This window comes from Musca vetustissima, unplaced genomic scaffold (assembly GCF_032173495.1).
Source record: "Musca vetustissima isolate MV318-11 ecotype Yass unplaced genomic scaffold, APGP_CSIRO_Mvet_v1 utg514309, whole genome shotgun sequence".
In the NCBI taxonomy this organism is placed as follows: Eukaryota; Metazoa; Arthropoda; class Insecta; order Diptera; family Muscidae; genus Musca; species Musca vetustissima.
In genome coordinates, this window is record NW_026880938.1 from 1 (window position 1) to 10,816 (window position 10,816).

The 10,816-nt window shown below is 36.7% G+C and overlaps 1 pseudogene; it reads left to right on the forward strand.

Moving 5' to 3' along the window:
* Positions 1-8,485: 8,485 nt before the first annotated feature.
* Positions 8,486-10,588, forward strand: LOC133326940 (probable cytochrome P450 313a4; annotated as a pseudogene).
* Positions 10,589-10,816: the final 228 nt, after the last annotated feature.

Here is a 10,816-nt window from a genome sequence, read left to right on the forward strand (position 1 = left end):
GAAATTTGGCATACCGTAATGAATTAGGTCGAGAATGATGTGTGTGAGTTTCCTGAAAATCGGTTCAGATTTAGATAAAGCTCCCATATATATTTTCGTCCGATTTTAGGTAACTAGTGTACCAAAGTCCCTATATTATCTTTCGATTTGCTGGAAATTTTGCATAGCGTACTGAATTAGGTCTAGACTGATGTGTGTTAAGTTTCCTGAAATCGGTGCAGATTTAGATATAGATCTATAGATATGGTGTACCAAAGTCTCGATATATATTTCGATTTGCACGAAATTTGGCATACCGTAATGAATTAGGTCGAGAATGATGTGTGTGAAGTTTCCTGAAAATCGGTCCAGTTTTAAATATAGCTCCTATATATTTTCGTCCGATTTAATGTAAATGGTGTACCAAAGTCCCTATATATCTTTCGATTTACAGGAAATTTAGCATCCCGTAATGAATTAGGTCGAGAATGATGTGTGTGAAGTTTCCTGAAAATCGGACCAGTTTTAAATATAGCTCCTATATATTTTTGTCCCATTTAATGTAAATGGATTTAGATATAGCTCACACATATATTTTCGTCCGATTTAATGTAAATGGTGTACCAAAGTCCCTATATATCTTTCGATTTGCACGAAATTTAGCATGGCGTAATGAATTAGATCTAGACTGATGTGTGTTATGTTTCCTGAAAATCGGTCCAGATTTAGATATAGCTCCCAATTATATTTTCGTCCGATTTAATGTAAATGGTGTACCAATGTCCCTATCGATTTGCACGAAATTTGGTATAGTGTACTGAATAAGGTCTAGAATGATGTGTGTTAAGTTTCCTTAAAAGTGGTTCTGATTTAGATAAAGCTCCCATATATATTTTCCTCCGATTTAATGTAAATGGTGCACTAAAGACCCACAGTTTGTATGATTGCCACACAATTTTGTACAATGAACAGTAGTTAAAATAAGTTAATCTCTGGCAAGTATCATTGAATTAGGTTCAGATTTTGATGTAGCTAATATTATATATACATACATAATTTTGTCCCATTGTAAGAAGCAACCCTATATCTGACCAAATGAAAAAATTTAGTATAGGTTGTAGAATGACATGTTTATGGACCCATTTTTGGTGTTAATGGTCCTTTAACGTCTGTTACGATTCATCTGTTGAACATACCCAAAGTGGTGAAGGGTATCATATAGTCGGCCCCGTCCGACTTTACTGCTTTCCTTACTTGTTTATATTAAAATAATTATATGATTTGTTCCAATCCCAACGAGTGGGTAGTCGTTACGCGGAATAGTCAATTTTTACCCTACAAAGACTATTTAGCCATCAGTTGTAAGGATTCCGCCTTCTAAAGATATTGTGATAAAAAAACTCAAACATGACTATAATGAAATATATCGGCAGACATTTAGACATCTCCTCAATATAGTGATACCTCCTGAAGGAAAAAATTGAGATAAACAATTAAAATATTGGGTTCAAAATTGACATATACCGGTCATTAATTAGGCATAGCCCTCATATAATGATATCAGTATCAGTCCACTTTTTGGATCTTACAGATTTTAGGAAAAATCCCCATTAAAAATTGCTGAAGTTTGTATTTGGTGTACATAATGGTTTATATAAATCGGTTTGTAGAATTATCGGTATATGCCCACTTTTTGGTATGTTCCCTATATTTTCATTGCATGTATCTGTCTGTATAACTATGGTGGAGAGTATCCAAAGTTCGGCCCGGCCGAACTTAACGCTTTTTCACTTGTTTATATTAAAATAGTTATATGATTTGTTCCGTGTTTGGGTTTGGTTCTAAGACTCTGTTGTAATCATTTCATCTGCGGAAGATACGAAAATAACTAGAACATAAGGTTCGATAATTAACTTTATATATATGTTCATATATATGAACTAGCCCCTGTGTGGGAGGTACCAGAAGGAGTGGACCGATATTCCCCATGTTCGAACTTGAACTAATTTTGGAAGAAATAATAAGATGAGCAATGTTTGGATGAAATCAAATTTTTTTGAAATAAATTTGGTACAAAGAAACATGGGGTCTAGTCAGTATGTAGAAATGTCGGTATAGGTACACTTTTTCCCTTTTTTATGTTCGCTGTATTTTTATTTCAAGTACCTGTCATTATATCTATGGTGGAGGGTATCCAAAGGCCAAACTTAACGCTTTTACATTTTTTTTGTAGACCAAAATCGGGACCATTATATATGCGCTTTTCGAAAACGTTGACCTACGTCGATATATTTTTGTATGGATATTTGGAACCCATAGAGAACCCTTTGTGCCAAATAAAATTCAATTTGATCGTGACATTTGTGTCTAATACAAACCAGAATACCTTAAATCGGTAGGTACGGTTATATGGGGGCTATATCAAAACGTAGACCCAGAAACCCCATTCCTCATACCAGTTGTAGTACTGATATAACAAGTAAAAAAGTGTTAAGTTCGACTAGGCCGAACTTTGGATACACTTTGGATGAAAATATAGGGAACATACCTAATAGTGAACCTACATCGATAATTCTACAAACCGGTTTATGTAAACGATTATGTACACCAAATACAAAATTCAGCAATTCTTAATGAAAATCCAAAAGCGGAGACTGATACTAATAAGCATGGTAGATTACATAGTGTAGGAATTAGAGAATATTTGGGGTTATTATTATATGATTTGTGTCTCAATTATTTCCTTCAGGAGGTATAATTATATGGGGGAGATGCCTAACTGCTTGCCGATATATTTCACTATCGTCGGGTTCGAGTTTTTTTATCACGATTTCCTTAGAAAGCGGAATGACTACAATCGACAAATCGTCTTAGAATTCCGTGATTTGTAGGGTAAAACTGACTATTTCGAGTAACGACTATCCCCTATACTACGGTAGGGAACTACCACTAAAAGGTGGGTGAATATTGATATGTTTTGTTAGGAAGATTTGTTACCATATGCGGCTACAAAATACCAAATTACAGCGAATTCGGTTGAAAAACGCGCTCAAGAACCCCAAAATACCGAAAATTGGGGGTGGCCTTATATAGGGGCTAACAGAAAAAATTGACCTATATTTATAATATTTAGTGAAGAAATTAGTACCCAATAAGAAACGATTGTACCAAATATCGGCGAATGCGGTTAAAAAACGCTCTTGAAACCCACAAAACCCCCCAAGAACCCCATTTTCCGTAGCAAGATTCGCTTTGACATTAAAAACATGTGAGCCAAATTTTGGCCGCCTATGTCAAGTGGTTTGGCAGTTAATGAGTTTATACCCAATTTGTTGGTAAATACTTATGTATTTACCCACGTGTTTAATGTATCGTAAAAATATCCATTCTAAATTGATTTGATAACAGAACACCAGAAATAGGGTCTAGGATGTTGTATTGCCGATTCAATATAGTTATACCAAAATAAATACACACAAATGGGTATTTACCAACTGCTCCTCTCTATACATTGGATGCACCTTTGTTGCTACCTTAAGATGAGGTCGAACCTTGGTAAAGGTCGAATCCATATTGGCTCATCGAATCGATCGATCGTCTAAGCTGCTACCGAGAAGTGAATCAACTTCATGCCTTTGTCGGATGTTTCTTCATTAAGGCTGAATTTTCTAACGGTGGGCCAAAAATATTTTTCCTTCCGATTTTTGCATTAAAATCTCATAGCAGAATTTTAATGTCATGGCCAGGGCAGCGCTAATTGCTGTTCCTAGTCGTTCGTAAAATATGCCTTTAATCTGTTCATCATTGTCTTCCGTGTATCTGGAGACGATGTCTTTTATTTCCCTGTTAGCCATAGTTCCGCAGCCAAATTTATATCTCGTTTTATGACATCTATAACGTAGTGCGTAACCAGCCCTTTCTGTTGCATTTCCTGTAAGGCAATAATATCGGCTTTGAATTTCTTGAGTACATCTGCCAAAGCAAAAACTGCGCCTGTTCTTCTCAACGTGCACACATTCTAAGTTCAGATACGCAGATCTTGGTCCTTTATACGTTTGGAAGGTCGTCAACATTATGGGGGTTTGGTTTTCTTTTTCGTTGCTTTTTCATAGTAGTATAATTAACATTTATTAAAGTCAACAAAGAATTTGTTGCCAATATTTTTAATTTTATACAATAAATTACAATATACATACATATTTTTTACTTTAAATATATAGTTTGAAGTAATTGTGAAAATTGCTGTAGAATATTTTATTTTGAAATGAAGTTTAATGTTACTTTACAATTCGGTTTTAAACCTAAAATGCGTTTTCATATTCTTAATGTTTTTAACGTTTAGGCTGATATCCGAGTTTTGGTCTATTCTGAGATTTACAGTAAAACTTTATGGCGAAAATTTTGGGAGAATATTCTGACCTGATGTAACCCCGTTTTAAATGAGTATTCAATCATTTCTGGGAAAGGGGTCCGAAAAGTCTCCGTCAGAGAGTGGACTGAGGGTAAATGTATTAAAAAAATATTCCACATATTTGAATCAGTAATATTGCCAAAGACATTTGGTGCATCATTTACTTAAAATTGGAAGAAACTATATTTAGTAGCTATATGAAACATACTTACTTACTTTGCTGGCTTGTTACAGAACGGTTGTTCCATAAGCCGAGCTTATAAAAGATTTCCAAGCGCGTCGGTCTTGTGCGCAAGTCCACCAATTTGGAAGACCACGTTCCAAGATGTTGTTTTCTACTTGGTCTTTCCATCTAATTCGTAGCCTTCCCCTTCTACGGGAACCATCAGTAGGCTCATTTTTATATGCCTTTTGAGCTGGGCATCTTCATTCATCCGCACATCATGGCCTAGCCACCGTAGTCGCTGCAGCTCAATACGACTGACTATGTCGATGTCCGCGTATAAATTGTAGAGCTCGTGGTTCATTCGACGCCAATATTCACCGTCGACGCAGATCGGCCCGTATATCTTTCGGAGAATTTTTCTTTCAAACACCCCAAGCGCTGCCTCATCTGCTTGCGCAAGTACCCACGCTTCTGATCCATATAATAGCACGGGTAGTATCAGCGTCGTGTAAAGTGTGAGTTTGGTCTGGCGAGAGGTGGCCTTGTTTCTAAACTGCTTACTTAGACCATAGTAGCATCTGTTGGCCATCACAATCCTTCTCCGAATTTCAAAACTGATGTCATTCGTTTTATTTATGGAGGTACCAATGTATATAAAGTCTTTAACTACCTCGAAGCTGTAGTTCTCAAGTTCCACAGTTGGTCCGAGTCTACTGGACGTCTTGCGCGTTGATACCATCAGCTTGGTCTTCTCGCCGTTTACTGCCAGACCCACTTTGGCAGACTCCTTTTCAATTTGTTCAAAGGTGGCTGTTACCGCTCGCAATGTTCGACCCATTATATCGATGTCATCGGCGTAGGCGAGTAACTGGTGTTGTTTGGTGTACAGAGTGTCATTTCTGTTCACCTTTGCGTCTCGTATGACCTTTTCCAGTAGGATGTTAAAAATATCACACGACAAACTGTCACCTTGTCTGAATCCTCGTTTGGTATGAAGGGCTCCGGCTGACCTTGTGCCACTTAAAGTTATCCTGCATTGCCGTATTAATTTTGCAGGAATGCCGAACGCAGACATGGCTTTAAACACCTCTGAACGGATAGGGCTGTCGAATGCGGCTTTATAGCCGACAAATAGGTGGTATGTGTCGATGTGTTTTTCGTGGGTCTTTCCCAGGATTTGGCGCAGAGTGAAAATCTGATCAATGGTGGATTTGCCAGGTCTGAAGCCGCATTGGTATGGTCCGATGATGTCATTGACCATTGGCTTCAATCGTTCACACAGCACACTGGATAGCACTTTATATGCGATGGTCTCCTTTGTTGTGCACGGGACACAGGATGCTGAGGTTCCAATCATTGAGCATGCATTCATCTAGCCAAATTGTGTTAATAAGCTGGTGCATGCTCCTGACCAGCATCTGGCCACCAGTCTTGAATAGTTCGGCTGGTAACCCATCGGCTCCTGCTGCTTTGTTGTTCTTGAGCCGATTAATTGCTTTTATGACCTCTTCTTGGCTAGGTGGTATACACTCTATACCATCATCTCTTATTGGTTCTGGGGTATCTTCTTCATCGCCACTATTTGATACTAGTAGCTTTTCGAAATGCTCCTTCCAGATCTTCAACACGCTGTCTGTATCTGTCACCAGGTTTCCTTCTTCATCTCTACAGGAGGATGTGCCTGCACCAAAGCCTTCGGTTTGGTGTTTTACTCGTTGGTAAAATTTCCGGACTTCATTCTGACTCCTGTACATCTCGATTTGCTCACGCTCACGTTTCTTGGTGGTGGTTTTTGGTACCCAATTGTTCTTTTTGCTGCAGTTTGTAGGGAGTGGGCAATTCTTTGTCATTGTGCTTATATACTATTATCGGGACAAGAAGTGCTTTCTTCAAGCAGATGGGTAAGTTGAGCGGAGTAGGCCTCGGCTACCTGTTGTGTTTGCAGCTTTTCGACGTCGAGTTTCTGTGTTGTATTAGATCGCACCTTTGCTGCAACATTAAGACGGGTACGTACCTTGGCTGCCACCAGGTAATGGTCCGAATCGACATTCGCTCCTCGGATCGATCGGATCGGACGTCTAAAACACTGGATGAATGCCTTCCGTCTATCACAACATGATCAATTTGATTTCTCGTTACTTGATCAGGAGAAATCCAGGTGGCCTTGTGTATATCGAGGTGCTTGAATCTGGTGCTGCTAACTACCATGTTTTTTGCTGCCGCGAAGTCAATCAACCTCATGCCGTTGTCTGATGATTCTTCATGAGTGCTGAATTTTCCGACGGTGGGGCCAAAGATATTTTCCCTTCCGATTTTTGCATTAAAATCTCCTAGCAAAATTTTGATGTCATGGCCAGGGCAACGATCATATGCTGTTTCTAGGCACTCGTATAATATGTCTTTGGTCTGCTCATCTTTATCTTCGATCGGAGCAAAGGCGCAAATTTGAATGATGTAAAAGAACTTCGCTTTTATACGGATTATAGCAATTCGCTCATCTACTGGAGTGAATCTGGAGACAAGGTCTTTTATTCTCCTGTTAACCATAAATCCGCAGCCAAATTCATGTCTCGTTTCATGGCAGCTATAATAAAGGGCGTAATCATCTGATTTACTTACGCCTGTCCCTTTCCATCGCATTTCCTGTAAGGCAATGATATCGGCTTTGTACTTCTTGAGTATATCCGCCAAAGCGAACACTGCCCCTGTTCTGTACAACGTGCGCACATTCCAAGTGCAGATTCGCAGATCGTGGTCTTTATACGTTTGCGGGGGTCGTCAACATTAGGGGGTTTGGTTTTCTTTTTCTTTGCTTTTTCATAGTAGGTTGGGTTTTCCGAGAGTGGGCAACTAACCCGACGCCTCAACTCATTTTTTATAGTTCTTATGGGTGAAATCGCGGGACATATTAGCTCACTATTTCATCGGTGATGAGAATAGCTCTCCAGGTGGCACCGCGGGGAGGTCAGTGTCCACAATTGAGATGAAAGAGGGACCAAGATAAGCCTGGACTTCGCCATGTTAAAGCCAATCAGAGCCGTTGCTTGGTATCTATCATCCCCTACGCCACCCATACCAGATTAGTTCAAATCGGACCGATTTCAATAAAATTTGACATATTCATCTATTCTATCTTCAGTATGCTACACACAATTCTGTGCCAATCGGCCAATATTCGAACTATAAGTGTACTAAAACTACTAAACTTTACTAAATTTAGTTCTAATTGTATATATATTGAATATTTATAGCTAGAATCTTGAAACAGGTTGGGAAGTGGTGTTGATGTATGGAAGGGTTTAAGAAATTCGTACTTATGTCTAAAAAAAATATTATAAAATTTGGTACTATTTGCATTTACTTGAGCGTATAGAGATGTAATCCTGAAAATAAGAATTAGGACTACTATTGGAGTCTAGGATTAAGATAGCTTAAAAAATCTTGTACGAAAAGTACTAAATTTGGTCTCAGTTGCATTTAGGTGAACGTATAGAGCTTAAATGTGGACCTAAGTTTATTATTGGAGTGCATGACTGAGGTAGTGTTGGAAATTCGTACCTATGAGTACGAAAAGTAGTAAATTTGGACTTTGGTGGAATTAAGATTACTGTTAGAGTGTAGGATTGATGTAGTTTTAAAAATTCTTACGTATGAAAAGTACTAAATGTTACTAATTTTGGTACAATTAGGACTTGAGTCAATGGATAGTGCTGGAATCCTGAGATTTGGAATGAAGACAACTTTGGAAATTATGTGCACGAATAGTATATAGAATAGAAAATGCACGTAGAAAAACATATCTATAAGCAATTGAAACAGCAAAGGTTAAGGTGTATTATGGACACGCAACGGTAAAATCCGCCAGCATATAGAACACTCAATCTCAATTTCAGACACTAATCATTAAAAATCTACATATAATTATCCAGATCCCTTAGATGTGATACACACAAACAGTGAGTCATTTGGACCCCTGATGTATATATGGGTGGCTACATATCCCGTATTGATTATAACTGAACCAGATATTATCCGTGATATATTGACATCGCCTTGTTGTACAAATAAAAGTGTGCTCTATAAACCGATTAACAATGGTGTTGGAAAAGGACTATTTTCATCCGGAGGTGAATAAAAAAAACACATTTATAACAATTGTATATTAATCACAACACAACTGCAGATCCAGAATGGAGCGTCCATAGGAAACATTTGAATCCTGCTTTTGGTTTTAAAATATTACAGAGTTTTATGCCGATCTTAATCAGGAGGTAAATGAGGCTGTAAGGCTATTCAAAGAAATCGATGAATGTCCGGATGTGATAACTTTATTGCAGAAGTTTACATTGAATATGGCCCTAAGTGAGTTAAAATTTTTCTTTCAATTCTATTCCGATTATATTTTCATTGAATTTACAGGAACAACAATGGGAGTTAATGTTGCCCATGGGGTTGAAAATGGATCTAATATAGGTCTATTACAAAGCTATCAGTGGTATGGGAAAAATCTTCATTATTTTATAAAAATATTTAATATCTGTTATACGTAGTATTATGAAGAATGTAACTCAAATGGTGTTTTGCCCATGGTTGACTAATAATTTGATTCGAAGATTGTCGGGTGTGTACGAACCATTCCACTCACGAAAAGCAGAAAATCGCAAATTTATTAGAAAGGTGAGTAAATATAGAGATTTTTTCGTCATTCTAAGCTTGATATGAAAATACTAATATCACCAATTTTAAAAGTTTTTCAGTAAGATGTGTTATTTTGGTAGGAAACATGCTGCTAAAAGTAAATTTAACGTCCAGAATATTATCGTACAACTGTGATTAAAAAAAAATATTACTAATGTCAAGACAGCTCAATCCATTCACTACAGCAATTATTGCGCCAATAGACGTTGACGATGAAGAACTCATTATTAACAACAATAATGAGTTCTTAAAGATTTATTGCCAAATACCAACGAATAGAATCTTCTGATTTAGTAGATACGTCAATACCGAGTAATTTCAAATATCACCTCTTGTTGGAGAAAACGTTAAATATTGTCCTCTTACATGATCAGATGAATAATAGTTTTTTTTTTAATAATCGTATTTAACATATTATATTTGAACAATATACCAGCCAATTCATTTATCAGCTTATAAGCAACAAATTAAATGGAGATGGTTTTACTGCTAATATGATGCAAGGAGAATCTAAGAATTGTAGCATTTTCATAGATCAAACCATTGAACATGTGAGAAAGAATATATTTACAGTGCAGGATGTGGAAGACGAATCAAATACAATTGTTTTCGGGGTAATTATACTTATATTATATTATATATATTATATATATTTCATGTTAATGTCATATTTATTTGAAGGCTTTTGAGACGACGGCTAATACAATTGGATATGTTCTTATTTTACTGGCAATGTTTCCCGAATATCAACAAAAAGTTTATGAGGAACTATTGACAATATTTCCAGATGGCGGAGATTTTGACGTGACTTATGCAAATACTCAAGATATGACCTATATGGATATGGTTATCAATGAATCAATGCGTGTACTAACACCAGTTTCATTCGTAGGACGTGAAAATTCACACGATATCGAGCTATCCAATGGAATAGTTGTACCAGCTGGAGTACAATTTCTTATTAATATTTTTACAATGCACAGACGTAAGGATCTGTGGGGTCCCAATGCTGACATGTTTGATCCCGATCACTTTTTGCCTTGTAACATGGAAGGCAAACATCCATATGCATTTATTCCCTTTACAAAGGGAATTCGGAACTGTATAGGTAGGAGGTCAATAATTTCAGTAAATAAGACTTATTTTTATAATCATTTAATTTTTCATATAATACAGGATGGAAATATGGTCTTATGTCTACGAAAGTAGCCTTGGCAAAGTTATTAAGGAATTTCAGGTTTTCTACTGATTTCCAGTACGCCGCTTTGGAGTTTACTTTTTCAATTGTGCTGAAGTTAAAGTATATTCCCGTATTGCGAATTGAAAATAGATAAATATAGATAACTACCACGGGGAAGGGGAAAATGCGATATTTTGAATATTTTTTAAATATATTCCCATTAAAAATGACATAAATATATATTTTAGAAATTGTTATAGAAAATAATTGCTAATCTTTTTTATCGTGATCATGTCATGATAAAGGTGTAATTTTTACAAAAAATGTATATCCATATAACTTATATCATGTATTTTATAATACTATAAACATTGACATTTGT